Source organism: Heterocephalus glaber, unplaced genomic scaffold (assembly GCF_053883595.1).
Source record: "Heterocephalus glaber isolate CG9 unplaced genomic scaffold, H.glaber_assembly_v1.0 deba00001004, whole genome shotgun sequence".
Lineage (NCBI taxonomy): Eukaryota > Metazoa > Chordata > Mammalia > Rodentia > Bathyergidae > Heterocephalus > Heterocephalus glaber.
In genome coordinates, this window is record NW_028258179.1 from 8,988,001 (window position 1) to 9,004,539 (window position 16,539).

A 16,539-nucleotide genomic window follows, 5' to 3' on the forward strand; every position below is an offset into this window, starting at 1 on the left:
CCCCCCACTTTGGAAATACCCTTTGCTTTGGTTTGGTTTCTTTAATACTATATGCACCACATACTTGATTTTCCGGGTAGATGTATGCATCCCGGTGAAGCCAGTGCATGCAGAATAACACAGAAATGTATTTATTTATCTATTTATACAGAAAGACACAGATGACATTTAGTCTGTAAATAGTCTTTTTGATTCCATCAGCCCTCTTCAACATTCTCTAAAAACAAAATCTCTCTGTTTAGTAGTTTCTATAGTCTGAAAGTAAAGTATTTGTAAAGAAGAAAAATCAGAAATTAATTGCAAGAAGCTGACCCTAATATACGGAATTGGCTGACTGGGGTACGGGTCATATTCCCAAGCTCCCTCCACCCTGGGAAATGAAGCTGCCAGCTGCTGTTATCAGAGCACGTGCTGCTGAGCCTGGTGAACTGGAGTATTTGGTAGCAAGGGTCCTAGCACCAAGACGCTCTGACTCCCTCTTACTGCCTCATTTAGGAGCTGAAGGAGAATGCAGAAAAATAACAGCATGACAAGTTTGTTGTTTCTTAGAAGTAGTTTCTTCCGGGGATCTAGCTCAGTGGTTTCGCCACTTGCTGTGCAAGCACAAGGACCCGAGTTCGATCCTCGGTACCAAAAAAAAAAAAAAAGTAGTTTCTTCTCCCTATACCCAGCAATGTTATATGAGCAAGTTTCAGATAGATGGATCACACAGTAACTGTACCATTTCTTAAGATAAGTTGAAATACCATCAAGGAAACCAGAAACCACAGGACTAGAAGGAAGTGCCGGGGAAGAGTGGAGGAAATGGGGATGCCAGCTGCTGTGAGGCTGGCCAGCCAGCCCTACGCTCGCTCGAGCTTCGTACCTCCAGTCTCCCATGCCTGCTCCGCCTTCGCCACCTCCTCTGCTCCTCCAGACCTTTCCAGGGCTGGCTCGCATCCCCACTTTCTTCAGCTGTCTGTTCAAATGATTTATTTCTTTAAAAGCCCTGACTCAGCACCATTTATAAGAGACCTAAAAACGTGTGCGCGCACACACACACACACACACACACACACACAGCTCTCATTCTTCTACTCTGCTGTTTTTCTGCTTAGCGCCCATTACCACTTAACACACTGCATACCCGCTTCTGCATATGATTCCAGTTAGTCTAGACTGTAACAGTAGACTCAACATTAATGTCTCGACATCGTGCAAGTTTGACTCGGGCTCACGCAAGAGTCCAAGGCGGGAGTTGTCACTGACATCTCTACATTCCCTTCCATTCTGAGGCTACTCCATTCTTGAACCCAGGGAGCAGGAGAGAGCACCACGTGGAGACACGTGCGTGGAGGTATTCCGTCCAGGTGCAGGGCTGGAATTGGGACGTTTGACTTTGCTCATTTGATTGGAAAGAACTTGGCCATATGATCAGCAATAACTTCCAGGAACCCTGGGGCTCGGAATTTTTTTGGTGTGTGTCCAGAGTAGAGGACACAGGATGCTGAGCAGCCACAGCCCCCATCCAGTGTCAGAATTCATAAATATACTCCTCATAAATATGAGAGGAATTTCAGCAATCTTTTAGGTAATTAGGTCATCAGAAAACTCCCAAGCTTAGCTAAGAGAGTCTTGGATTTAGCCATCGATTTCTGGGGTGCACCGCACCACTCCCCATCTTGAATGCATCCCTGGATGAACTGGACTGATGAACACGCCATATGCTTTCCCTGCCTCTCCCAGAAGGGCACAAGAGGAAGAGAATCATTAAATCAGGCAACAACCACAGCCACCCTACAGGCTCACCAAGGAGTTCAAGGGCAGCTTGTCAACAGAGATGCATTGCTTTTTCTGTCCAGAAGAAAAGACTACGTGCTCTGTGCCTTTGACTTGTCTATGGCTCCCAGTTTCCATCCTGTTTTGTCTCCACTGTGCCCATGCTGCAGAGGGCAAGAAGCCACAGCTGGACTGCATCAGAACTGTGTCAAGGAGAAATGCTTCTGACTGGGGAGCCTCCCCGTGGACAGCAGCAGCTCTGTGAAGTTACCTCTGAGTGTAAGGGCCATGCGTGCATGTGTGTGTGTGCACGTATGTGCGTACTCGGTAGTCAGTCAGTGGATTCTAGTCTAAACTCACTTGTTCAGCATCACTCAGCTAGAACTGCCCTTTCCAATTCTCCACACAGTCAGTCTGATTAGGGTGAGTAGACAGACTAGGAGCTGAGGGGTGACTCTTCCCAGGAATCAGAGTGAGAGGGAAGCCACAGGAAGCTCAGACTCCATATCCGTCATTGATGTTCTCTTATTCAGAGAAAGCAGTGGTGACATTAGGAGGTCCCACGAGATAGGGGACGAGGACACTGAATGCTGTGACAGGCTTGAAGGACAGCTGAATGCTTTGGGGGGAACCCACCCATAAAACTGCCTTTGTGAACAATGCTGATAGCTATCTTTTTATTGAACATATACAATGTGACAAATACATCACTACGTACTTTGTTTAAACTTGAATTCTAAGAAACACATAAATATGCCCTTTTTACATATGAACAAAAAACAAGTTCAGAGAGCTCAAACTAACCCAGATGTATTAGTGGGCTTTTTTATTTTTGCTTAACAAATACCACAAACTTAGTGGCTGAACGTGGCAAAAAATTTACAGTCTTACAGCTTGGCAAATCAGAAGTCTGAAATGGGATGAAAATCCAGGTGCCAGCATTCCCTTGCTCCCTGAGAACTCTGTCCCACCTCCTCCTTCCAGTCAGCTGCCCCTCACCTGGCCCTCACCCTTCTCTGCTGTCTGACTCAGATCTTCTGCCTCCCTCTTCCACTTCTAAGGGCCCTGGTGACCGCCCTGGGCCTCGCAGACAATCTAAGATCACCTCTTTACCTGCTGCTTAGCAAATGTAATTGTCTGGTACCCTCCCGACCCTCCCAGGTTTCCAACTCCTGGGGATCTTGAGGGAGGGAAGCATCATTCTACCCAAGGCTGCCAAGCTAGCAAGTGGCAGTTTGCATTCAAGCATGGGACTAACTGCAAACTTCCACCGCCCTCACACTCTGCAGCCTCCCTCTGGTCACCAGGCTGTTTCTCCATGCCCAGCCACTTCCAGGCACTGCCTGCATTCCTACTGCCAAAGCCTTTATGCTCTTCAAAGCTCAGTGTGCCTTTCATTTCTGCCATTGTGCAGTTCCTTAGTTAGCTCTCCCAATGCACATCAAAGTCGAGCGTCCACATCCCCATCTGTGGTCCCCTCTGTAGCGTGTCTACACAGCCCGTCCAGCAGGCATCTGGAGCAGAGGCCCAAGCCCAGCTCCACTCCGCCCACCCCACTCCCCACCATCTGCCCATCAGTTTCCGACTGCAGCTGCCACGCTGTGTGTACACACACAGGCAGGGGCCAGCAGTCCCTTCGGCACGTCTTCTCTTTGCCACGTGGAAGAGCTCAGCTCCTTCAGCTGTGGTCACACGCTAGAAACTCGAAGGTCCTCCTACTCGGGGCACACAGCCCGCTGCAGTTCACCTACCACCTGTTCTCAAGCCACAGCTCCTCAGGTTGGTCTGATCCAGCCACCAGATTGCTCTAAACTCAACTGACAACAAACTAGCTTTTTGGTGGGTGCATCACGGTTTAAGTGAGATCTGAATTTATCCAGACTTAATTGATCTGGTTAACATCATTGAGATATCGGCCACATACTGCTACTAGTCATTCTTTTATCCTATATTGGGAGGTAGTTTATTTAGAGGACCCAGTCCAAGTGTTCACACTTAACTCCCTCGATTATAGTTTTATAAATTCAGCCCTGTCCCCTCTGCTTCCCAGGCTCACGAAGTCCATAAACATGAAAGTGTAAATACTGATGCTGCGTTCCTGTCCATAGCGCTGATATAATGCAGGACAACCTGGAATCAGGTACAGACCCTGTAGGTTCCTGAGTCGACGATTCCTCCAGACACTTTTACCCACGGATCATGAAATCTCCAAAGCCACCCTGATGGAGAGCAGATGATGAGCCACGCTGACCACATTCCCAGGCCGCTCTTGCCAAGGCAGGAAATGAGCCCGGTGGCTGAGGCAGCTGGCCTCGGAGAGGTGACTCCCCAGATCCCTGCCCAGCGCAAGACCCAAAGGACTGCAGACCCGTCACCTCGCATCAAGGTCCCCTGGGCTCCTCTGTCCTGCAGACAGGTACAGGATCAGAAGAGCAGGCACATGGCCTGGAATCTGTGGGCCTTCCTCGTGTCCCTGAGCTGGCTGTTTCCTGTCAGTGAAATGGACACAGCGTTATCCATATGCCCCTGGCTCTGTGAGCATCCATACAGGGGAGCTACATGTCCTGTGATGCCAGGTGTGTGTCAGACACCGCCCCGCCACCCTCCACCCAGCGCAGGGGTGCTGTGAAACAGGGTGCAGACCTTCTCAGGGAGTTCTCCTGGCAGTAATGTCCTTCAAAACGCACCTTCCACACACGGACAGCTCTGAGATTAAGAGCAACCAGAAAACAAGAATAACACTACTCCCAGGAGGCGGCCTTGTCCTAGAACAGTTTGATTCTTCACAGCCTGATTTGTTTTTAGGGAGTTGCTTAAGCCATGGTTCTTCCCCAGAAGGCACTACTGGAAGAAGGGACACTGGAAGGACAGTGTTGGTGACTCCCTCCCGCCCAGGTCTGCACTGGGGCTGCAGGGCATGCAGAGCATCAGCCCTGGCCTCGGAAAGGTTTGCACATGAGCATCCACACCCACTGGCCAGTGCTACCGAGAGCCTAGAGCTGAGCAGCGCCTCCCTCTGAACACATTCAGGGGCTGCTGGAGGCTTGCAGAGAGCGGGGACGCACACAGGCCAGCGGTCCTCACGCGCCAAGTGCACAGTCCTGACTCGGCCAGCCCTGTCCTCTTCTGCACCTTCTTCACCTCGGTGCCTCCTCCCACGGCTCCCCTTTCCTGGAACAGCTGGACAGTGAAGAGAAGTCATGGTCATGAAATCGCCATCCCAGAGCCAGGCTGGGTGACCAACATAGCAACAAATGTTTTCCTTGAACTGAATCACAGCTAATTCATACAACACCAACTTCCAAGGATGCTGGAAGCGGCCTTTGATCCCAAACCCAGTGCTCATCACGGTGTGAGAAGTCCTAGCTGTTCTAGCCCCAGGTGGCCGCCTTGTAGCTAAATTAACCCTTTCTTGATGTGCAAGCGCCTCAGGGGGATGAACTGAACTTGCCTGAATTTTCAGAAGCAAAAGTCCCAAACTTTAGAAGTCATTGAAAAGTAGAATGCACCAGAATGCACTCGTAAAGACACTAAGGAACAGAAATGTACAATGTTGGCCTAGGCGCCAATATTTGCAATATTCTTGATAATGGGAGATACAGTGTTTGCTGTTATAGAATAATTATTAGAGAATAATAACAGAAAAGGAAAATATTCATTAACGATTTAATTGTTAATGTTATGTTGAGTTGTGCAGTGTGTGAGGAGAGTTTTGCGCACTTTAGCTCCTGGCAGCGGAGAAATCCAAAGGCCAGCGAGGTGCAGAGGCTGCCTTGGGGCTGCACAGGTTTTCACCTGGCGCTGAGGTTTAAAGCCGCCTGCCTGACCACAATGCCCACGCCTCCTCCCCGCCACCCCAGGCTCTTCCCAGGACCCCAGACAGCAGCTGCTCCGCCACTTCCTTCCCCATGCTGCCCCCTCTCTGGGCACTGCCAAGAGGACCTGGAGGCTCGCTCTGACCACGCAGGCAGTGGGGTGGGGGAATCAGTCAAGGCGGGCGGAAGCCAGAGAGGCCCGGGGTCCACATGGGCAGACACATTCAGATGGGGTTCGGCGCAGGCTCTGCCCAGGGAAAGAGCCACCCAACCTGCTGGGAAGAGGATCCGCCACATGGGATGAGAGGAGTGACATCCTCAGCAGCCTGGCTCAGGTCACCCACAGGGACAGGCGCAGAGCAGCAGACCCAGCAGGGGCCGGGCAGGCATCGGAGGCTGGGCTTCAGGCTGAGCGCCAGTCTTGGTGAATGGGGGCTGGGGGTCTCGGTGCCACCAGGTAACCTGCCGCCATGCCAGGTGGATCTGGAGAATGCAGCGCAGAGTGACATGCGTCCCCCTGGGTGGGCGCGGGCACACGCCCGGAGGTTCTGATGCAGGACGGCACGGTTGTCATAATGGACCGAGGGAGCCAAGGTGGGCAGAGGGGGCCAAAGCAGCCCATGGGACAATGCAGAGGGGCGGGATGTGGTCCCAGAAGTGGGGGTCTGCCGGTAAGAAGGCCCGACGGCTGGCTGCAGAGCCAGGGGCTCGGAGAGTGAGCTTTCTGCAGGTGTGATGGAGACTGCAGGCCACTAAGTGGAACTGAGGGCGACAGCACGGGTGACGAGGACATCGAGGACCTGAGATCCCAGGATATTGGGCAGGGGTGGGGGAAGACAGGCTCATCCAGGTCTCCACGGTGAAGGACGCAGGGACGGAGATGGACTTGCTGCCAAAGAGTGGGGAAGACGGCAGCAAGCACCCGGGAGAGCGAGGTCCCAGGCGGTTCTGGGTGCAAAGATGCCCAGTCGTCCTCTGGCACCAGCCTGGCTGGAGCCCAACCGAACCTCCAAGGCTCCTGCAGGACCCCTCCCAGCCCCACCATGCAGCTGACTTCCTCCCCTGCCTGGGACGCGCGGCCCTCATGGCTCACTGGTTAGCTTCTGCCCCACAAGGACCTCACGTCCAAGAGTCCTCGTTTCATTGACTACTCCGTAGCTCACCACGCGTCTCCCATCTCAGGAAAATGTCCCCGGTGCTCCCGGGTTTATAAACCAGACTGCGGAATGCCGCCCTGGCTCCTCCCTCCCTCCCTGCCATGCCAGCCCGGGCACCAAGGCCTCTCCACCTGCCCTAGTCGCCCTCTTCGCCTCTCCAGTCCCCCACGTCTCCCCCGCAGCGCCCCACAGCCCTGCCCCTCTGCTGCTCTCACCTCTCTCTGCACTGCCCAGTCCTAGGAGCTCACCACAAGAGGAGGTGGACAGGAGGTGCCTGCCGCAGTGACCTATCAGCAGGTGCCGCATCACCTGCCGGCCTGAGTGGCCAGTGCCTGCCTGCCCTTTGCCATCTCACCTGCTGGATGACAAGCAGGGCTCCTCAAAACCCTTCTGTGGCTGTCGGTCCACCCTCCCCAGAAGGACGCCGCTGGACATCTCTGGAGACTTACGGCCTTTGCCCGGGATTGGAGGCTCACTGAGCAGCGGTGGCTGGTCCCCGACGGTCCCCTGAAATGCCAGCCCTGCTGTCAGGTCCTGGGTGCTACCTGTGGCCATGCACCTGTCTCTGGGTGTGTCTGCTCCTCACTTTCTGCCAGTACCTGGCTGCACAGGGCCTCTTGGTGGCCTGCACACCATTGTCAAAGCGTTTGTTACGCGGCATCAGAGTCATGGTTCACGCATGTGTTCCCATGCTCTTTCCCGTCCTACAGCATCCCGCACAGTGACATCGCAGAGACACAGCTGTTGCTAACAGCACCCCAGACATCAGGCCCGCACGAAGTCCCTCAGTCAGCTTGGACTTCAGGACCAGCAGGCATGCAGATGACTGGAAGAGACGCATCTCGGGCCTACTTAGCACAGTGGCCCAGCCTGCAGCTGCACTCCCAGGAGCTTCCTTCTCAGCTCTGTGAGAATCAAACTTCTTCAGCATAGCTCAGTCATAGCTCGGTCCCCTCTTCCCTGGGGGTCCTGAATTCAGTGGCATAACCTGGGCTGTCACCACACTGGGCCAGGCATTCTGCCTGTTCTGTACAAAAACAGCCTTCCTTAATCCAAGCGGACCTTCAGAGCTTCGGCACCCCCGGGCTCAGCACGGATCTGCGATGAGCCCTCCACCCGTGCAGCTCTCGGCCCGGGCCACATTCCGTGACCCTTAGGTGGAGGATGGTCCATCTCAGGCCAAAGCTGGACAGCTGTGCACACTCGCGCACAGCAGATGAGGCGCGGCGACAGGCTTGCTTGTCCTGTGTTTACTTCTGCAGTGCTGGGCATTGAGCCCAGGCCCTCACAGTGCTCTTTATCTCCATTCCTTTTTTTACTTTTTAAATTTTGGGACACAGTCTCTCAAACCTGTCCAGACTGGGCTCAAGCTGCCAATCTTCCTGCCTCAGCCTCCCGGAATGCTGGGATCACAGGCGTGCACAACATGCCCATCTTAGAAATGAATTTTAACTCAGTGCCTATAGCCTGGAGATCGCAAAACTGTGGCACAATGGCCAGATTTGCCTGGAAAACCCTTGGCAGTAGCGGATTAAAAGCTTCAAGCAGGAACGCTCGCCTCAAGCCCCAGCAGTCCCTCTCCTCTGGCCCTCCTCCAGCCCTGCTGTCTGGGAGACCCCCTTGCTCCTGCAGGCCTGTGAGCCTGTGGCCCCTCAGCCGAGTGTCCTCCGTGAGCCCCAGGGGACCCCGGGCCAGAGCCTGAGGGTGGCTCTGCCACTGCTCCCCAGCTGATCTGCTTCCCTTCCACAACACCCACTTTGCAGCTCTCTGGGGAGAAGGTGACACTGGGAGCCTGAGGAACAGCAGCCTCGGCCTCTGGGCCCGGAGACCCAGGAGGGGGACCCCAGGGGCCCTAGGCTGGCGCCATCACTCTGAACACCCACAATTGCTCGGGGTGGACTTGGAGTAACAGCTCCTGCCAAACAAGGGAATCAGCAAGACCTGACGAGGCCCAGCAGACAGTACTGCTCTTTCACAGCTGCTGAGCACAGCCTCCCGGCTATTTTTAGCCCGGGCTCTGCCATGCTGGCAGCAGCTGGGGTGCAGCTGGAATGTGCGGGAAGCCGTCCAGGGCAGCACTCCCCTTAAAAGGCATAGACCGTGGTAGTCGTCAGATGGGGTGGTGGTGGGACAAGGGCACGGTCGCCAGGCTGGGACCCCTTCTGTCCTCGAGAGCTCTTTGGGACAAGCGAACTCACAAAGACCTGCTGGTGGGGAAGGGCGATTGTTCTTAGTTTGAAACTCCAAGGAGGACAAGGATTTGAGCCCTGGTCGTGAGAGGAAAGACGACCCTGGGTGACTCGTTTTGGCTGTGGCCTTGGAGCCACTCATAAATCCCTTCAGACCTTCACTGCGCATCAAAGCTGTTTGGCTGCTTAGTTACCGGTGATGCCAAACACAGCAGTCCACGGCGAGAGGGCGTCCCGGCTTCCTCCCAGAAAGAAATGGTTTTCTGAATGTCTTCTACACTGGAATGGAACGGAGCAGAACAGAACAGAATAATGTGAATATATTTTAATTTGGAGCCTTGATTCTGGGTAATCTAAAACACGAGTAAGTTATTTCTAGAATGGTTAATACTTGTTTTTGTTCCCCTAAAACAGTGTCTTGCCATGAGCAACATTAATTCCCTGGGACCTCCACCCACTGTTTTGAGTAGATACACCAACGTCTTCTTGCCTCAGAGAAAAACAAAGATGGAGACACTTTCTGAAGCCTTTACACACAGTTCTGCTGGCCGGGGGATGAGCACAGACCCTGAGCCAGGTCGGGATGAGGCTGGCAGCTGCTTGGGGCTGGAGCACTGGGCACAGGTGACCACTGTCTGAATCTTGGGTTCGGCCAGGCTGGAGCCAAGTCCAGGCAGCTGATGTGACAGTCACAGAAACACCCAGGTTCTGCCCATGGTGAAGGACCCTCAGTAATGTCACTAAGTCCCATTAGTTCAAGCGCTTCCATTGAACAAACGCTCTGAAGCTTTGTTTGTGTGGCTTTGATTTCTCTTGGTGACATAGCAAGAGTTAGTGGGGAAGAATGACCCACGCGCCACTGATGGAGCTACCCACTGCGTGTCAAGTGGCGCAAGGTGTTGTGGATGGTGGGTGCGTACACAGGGGTCGCACTGGTGTGGCGGTGGAGGAGCCTCTCCCTCCTGGCCACAGCCCACTGAGCTCCAGCTCCTGGGCCTGTTTGATCTGAGAAGAACCCCCTCGTCCTGCTCCCAGTTGGCCTAGAAAGGACAGCTGGCCCAGTTCCCCCATCGGGCTGGCACCTCTCCCTGCCACGTCCACCGGTTTCCGTTGTGTGGGTGTAGAATCCACCCCTTCCTTTCCATGGAGGACTCACGCAACCTGGCCATTCTTTCTCTGACTTCATCTCCTAAGACAAGAGCATGGGAACATGCATGTCACCACCACACATGTGCACACTCACAGGTCTTGCTCTTCTTTCTACTCAGTGTTATCTCTGCTCCCCTTTCCATAGCTTTGTGTCCACGCTGGCCGGTTGTCTCACTCTGAGCTCACCTGCTTCCAGGTGTGCTGTTGGCTCTCCACACCGATGCTTCTCTGCACAAGAACTTCCTCTAGCAATAGCATGTGCAAAGCAGCCCCCTAAAGCACAACCCTGTTCACCCCCACTGGAGAGGTGGAAGTCAAGAGATGAGCACTCAGCTTCCCATCCCCCATGGCACTGTCCCCAGCCCCCCACTGGTTCCCCACTGTGACTGGGCCCTAGGTGCTCACTGGTGACCTGCTGACTTTCTCACTTCCCTTTCTTGAGAAGTATGGGTCCACTTTGGGGGCCACCCCCACCCACCCAAGCTGATCTACAAACTACCAGTCAATTTCCCAAACTAGAATTCTTATCAAGTGCAATTGCTCTCATTTGAATGTTCAGAAACAGAAACAGTCTTCCCTGAGTGTGTAGGCTCCACCAGTTTCACTTTATTACACTGCTTATTTCCAACGTCTCCTGGAAAATTCGTGCAAATACAGGAAACCCATCATTCTCCTGAAATCAGACCTGTGGGTCTGACTCCCTCTGCAGATGCCCAAACACTTTCTCCCAGACAGCGCTTTACAACTGCAGTGTGAAGGTTTTCCCAGACAACCCTGCCCGAAGGCCGAGGACGCCAGGATTCTCCGGGCTGAGGGTGACTTGGAAGACCCCTCCTTGCACATGGAGCCCTCCCTCTCACGGTCGCTGCCCGCCGCCTACACCCACGTTTTCTGGCTCCAACTGCAAAGTGAACACTGCTTCTTCTGTCAGGCCCTTCCCATTTGCCAGAGACCTATCGCCCAGTGGTTTCCCATTGTGTATCTTTTATTTTGCTCTATTAAATTATTTGTACTTTGGGTTCTTCATGTAAGAGATGGAGGGAGGGAGAAAGGAGGGAGAGGGGAAATAAAAAGAATTAAGGTGTGTGATGTCCAGGTGTCAACGCCTCCCAGTGAATGTGATCATCATGCACTATGAACATGGACCAAAATAAAATAAAATACTACTTCGGTATTTTTCTTTTCAGCAATTTCATGTCCACCGTGTGTGTCAGAGAATTGGAAATAACATGAGTAGGGATCCCCGAACTGGCTCCACCTGGGGCCTTGGGACCTCTGAAGGGCAGTCCAGGTCTTACATGTGATTCCAAGCAAAACGGAAGCCCCCGGGAACCCAGATCCTGTGGGCAGCTCCCAGACAGCGTTGAGCTCCAGAGGAGGGCAAAGATACGGCCAGCACCAGAGCTCAGGCCAGCAGCCAGCGGAGGGAAGAGCAGAGCACCGGGCCTGGACTGTGGCTCTACAGCCCGGCACCACCGGCTGCCCCTGCTTCCTCAGGGGCTGCACCCTGGGAGGTGGGGCCTGGCCCAGCTGGACACCTCACCAGGGCAACTTGGCAGGAAGATGGAAACCATCCCCACGTGGATCACTGTGGAGAGAGAGTTTCACATAGATCTCAAAGGGTCCTAATATTCACTGCTTATACAAAGGCTGACACGCTGTCACATGGGCAGTGATTTCCTTTTAGCTCTGTGGAAAACTGTGGAGAAGAATAAAAAGTGCAAAACCCTAGCAAAGGTGCTGATGAAGGACAAAATGGTGCTCCAAGTTTAAGTCATGCAGGTGACCCCATGACTGGCTGCTGCCCAACCCATGCTCTGCAGAAGTTCGAGACACAGCCCGCACATCCAGCCTCCCCAGGCCTCCCGGAGGCCAGAGCAGCACAGGGTAATGGAATGGAATGGAAGAGATTGCAGTGGAAGGGTAGGGATGACAGAGACTTCCGTCCCAAGAGAGGACCAGAAAGCCCAGGAGGGTCTGGTCCTGCAGGCTTGGTTCTGGGAGAAGACACATGCATTTCAGAGCTAACCTCCAGAAAGCAGCTGGACGACTCTGGAGAGAGCCAGCAAAGCTTTGGAGATGAGAGAGAACTACTGGGTCATGAAGACTTGCAAACAAGGTCAGGGCTGCGTAACTGGCCACCTCAGCCCTCTGTTTGGTCATCTGTAAAACCAGGCTAATGACTGCGTGAACCACCTGGTTTGTGCCTGACTCCAGTACCACTGGGTGTAGGTGACTCATGTTCACCAAGGTCACATAGCTGCTAGAACAACCCAACACCTCACTGCCTCGGCTCAGTGGAAGTTTGTTTCTTACAAACTCCAGAACACAGATTCTTTATTGGCAAGGCCCCCTCCCACAAGGCCAGGCTGCCCAGAGAGAGCTGGGTGGACATCAGGGTCAGGGACCCGCCAGAGGTCGGGGAAGGACAGAGTCCTGCACGTGATCTGGCAAAGGATGGGTCCTGGAAAGCTGTCAGGGCCAGGAGTACCAAGCTCAGACTGCACTCTGCCGAGCCCTAAACTGGGACAGATGATCTGACAAAGGCTTTGGGTCTATTTGCTTTGAGGGAATAAATATGAAAAACTGAGCCAAACATCAAAATGATATCAATTGTTGCATATGCTGGACCAAAATGTACCCCACCCTGCAGCATCTCCTCTGCTGTCACCCAGGGCTCCCTGCGTCTTGGCAATAGCCTCATGGGCATCCCTGTCTCTGCCCAGCCATCCTGGCGTCTTGTCCACCCAGCAGCTGGGACCCTCGAGAGCTCTCTGCAGATCACACTCATCCTCTTGCATAAGCCACTGACCACGACCCTTCCACTAAGCACAGCCAGCCTGCCACACGATCCAGACCCTGGCTAGCCTGCAGAACAGCTCTGGCTTCATCCTCCATTAAGTCTCCTCGCTGTTGAGATCCCCTCTGCCCATACCACTCCCCCTCCAGATTTCCACCTGGCTGCTTCCTGGCCTTCTGTAGGTGCTGGGTCACAGTGGCCTTCTCTGTGGGGCCTGTAGTGATGCCTCCCGAGATCTGGTGGCAGGGCAGTAACTGCCCCACTGCACCGACCCTTGCCCTGGTTCCTGCTCCCCACAGACATTGTCACCTCCCAGAGCAGCTTGTCATTTGCTCATGTGTCCTGTTCGTGGCATTTTGTCTGTCTCCTCCTCAGGGATGGGGATCCAGGGCCCATTCATCCACTGATGTACCCCAAAAGCCCAGGGTGGTACATAGGATGCATCCAGCATATGCTGAAGGGATTAATATTGCCCACTCATTGTACTTTAGAACAAAACAGAATTGCAAGGACGTGGGATCATCAGGCGAAGTCAAAAGTCTGGGGGGCTAAGCCTGTGATGTGCCCTGTACCCCACTTCAAAGCTGGTACCAGGTATTGGTACTTTTGGAGAGGGGTCATGCATGGGGGAGGGGGTACTGTTGGCAAGGGCAGCCCAGGTGGGCATCTGGAGGAGGGCAGAGCCAGTGGGATTCCAGGGCCACAACTCCCTCTGGCAGCCTGTGCTCTGCACCATCTGAGTACTGGGGTGGGGACAGAGGGCTGACCACACTGACACAGGTTTCCCTACCCGGGGACCCCCAAGTGCTCACTCCTGAAGCAGAGAAGAAATGGTGGGAGCAGGGAAGGCCTCTGTGGTTGCTATCGTCCCCAGCACGGGGGCCTGCCCCACTTTAAAGGTGTGCCTCTGTCTATCGGGTTCTCCCGAGTAGCTCAGTTCCATTAGGACTTCCTTTTCAGGGCCCTCTCATGACTGCTATGCTGTGCAATAAGGGATGAATGATGAATGATGAACGAATGAATGGTTAAGTATATCCATTCTGCACAGATTCTAGAGCAACTTAAATTTACAAGTAGTGTAATTTGCACATGAAAATGTTTCCTGTCTACAATAACTGGTTGGTAAAGGTAACACATTTATGGTAAAAGAAAAATTAAATCCAGAAACATTTAAATCACTACACCAGAAATAGCCTCTTGTAATAATAATAATAATAATAATAATAAAAGAAATAGCCACTGATTAAATTTTTTGTATTTTCTCTTAGGATTTTTCTTTGCAAAAGAAAACCATATATTGGGGAGGTGCACTTATATTTGTTATTGCTGTATTAAATATGTAGATGTCTATCTTTTAAAACATTTTATTGTAAATATTGGCTGAGTAATTGTGTGGACCATTTATCACCACTATGGCATATCTGATGTCAACTTACTTTACTCTTTTCTGGATGAAACCTGATATATTTAAGGAGGCACCTCTTGGCCATTTTTTTGATCTCTAATTCATTTTTGTAATGGGCCGAGGATTTAGCTCAGTGGTGCCGCTGCCAGTCTCAATTTTGTCATTCCAAGTAATGCCATACTGAATTTCCAGTTGTTTCTTTAGGGTAAAATATCTATGTGTAAATTTACTGGGAGAAAAGTGATGAAATCTTTAAATGTTCTTTATACATCTGCCAAATGGGAAATGTCACCCATCTTGAGTAAGGTAATGGCTGCATAAGCAAATTCATGTGGGGAAACTCATCAATCAGTACACATACATACATGTCTTAAATTGAATATAAAGTACTTCAAAAATATATATTCTTGGATGCAAAGCTTAATTTTAAAAATCTAATAGGGTGAGCAAATTCCATGTGCATCATGCGAGAAGCAAGAAGAAGCAAGGGACAAGATGGCTGCCAGGAAGCAAAATGGCTGCCAGGAAGCAAAATGGCCACCACCTACCATCTCTCGGGGACTTTATCCCAAGTGAAGAACCCAAGCCCAGGGTCAGCCAGAACAGTTTGTGGGGAAGGAGATAGGGACCAGCTGGATGAAGGAAGAAGAGAGGGAGATTTGAGCTAGTTATTGGAGGAGAGGGACTCTGGGGATGAGGAAACCTGTTAAAGAGCAAATGCATGGATGCAAATCCTACAGCGTGTGGTGACTTTTCTCCTTTTTCTTCACACGCCTTCAGCAAGATGTCCATTTGTCACAAATATGTGGCAGAAGCAGAGTCGTAATGGCATGTGAGGTTGCCTTGCCTTCCTTCACAGAGGGTAAGGGGCAAGAAGGGAGGCTGAGCACAGGTAAACACTCGTACCTGAGTGAAATGAAGCTGGTTTAGCCTCAGCCTTTCCATCATTTTCATCAGTCTAGTCTGGAATATAAAATTGGTTCCTGATTCACATCAAGTAAAGTGACCAAAAACATGTAAGGACAGCACCATTCTACCCTGAGGAGGAAGTAGCAGGAAGACCTCTTCCTTCAGTAGCAGTTAAGCCCCTCTTAGAGCTGGGATGCCATCCCCTGAATACTCCCAGGAACAGGCGCCACTCAGGAGGAAGATGCTTAGAGCAGAGGGCCTGAAGGAGGGACAGCAGCAGTTACAGGGGACATGCAGATGGCAACCGCAGACTATGTGGCACAAGGTGCTGGATAGTGGTGAAGGTCAGATAGGAAGTGACCAGATGCCAGTCTACAGTGGCCCTACAGGGAGTGAGGAAGATGTTAAACCTGGGGCCATTTCTGGGGAGAACTTGTGTTACCCTGTCTCACAGCCTGTCCCTACCCAACCCCAACCATCAGGATGGGCTCCGTGGCCCTCTTCAGCACAGCCGTGTGCTCTGTCATGCCACCTCATACCAAAAGATCAAGCATGGGCATGGGTGCCTTCTTTATCCCATTTCTGTCTCCAAGCATCTCCTGTCCTTCTCCTTCAAACTCACTAGGATCTTGAAACTCCTGCCATCCAGGACAGCCCCATCCACTACTTCTCATCTACCACCTCCCTATGTCCCTTCTTTACCATCTACCCTCTCCTGTGGCCTCAGTCTTCATAAAGACAATCCACTCAGCTGTACCCTCGCAGTGCTGGGCCCTTCTCCCTCATAACAACTATCCCTATTCTCCAAGTCAGCCACTCCTGTCCAGGTCACATCCTAAACCATAAGGCACCAGTACCTGGAATCTCCCATCACCACCTCCACCACCGCAGAGTCCCACCCTGGGATACAAGAGCCATCACTGTCTGCTGCTTTCCTTGGGTCTGCACCAAAGCCACTGGAGAAAAATCATCCCACTAGGAAGACCAGTGTCACTTAGTGCCATAGCCAAAAGCCCCATGTGGGCATTTGAGTCTACTTGCAATCCACCTCATCCCCCAGGAAGTCCTCATTTCCTGCTAGCAAAAGCAAGAACCACACTGCCCAACCCCGTGCTGGACCCCAAGCTCCTGCTCCTGCCTGCCTCTGTTTCCCCTGGAGACTTGAAGCCATAGCGAAGAGCTTTGTCATGCCCCTGGTCCCAGTTCCACAAAGCCACTCTGTCCACATTCTTGGTTCTCCCTCTGGTTTTGAAGGGCAATCTTCACCCCTGGATCTCTGCCACACCCCTCCCATGGGCACCAGACATGGTTCCCATGGAGCCACGTTGCCCAGACCCTGCATGTCTCTATTCTCTGA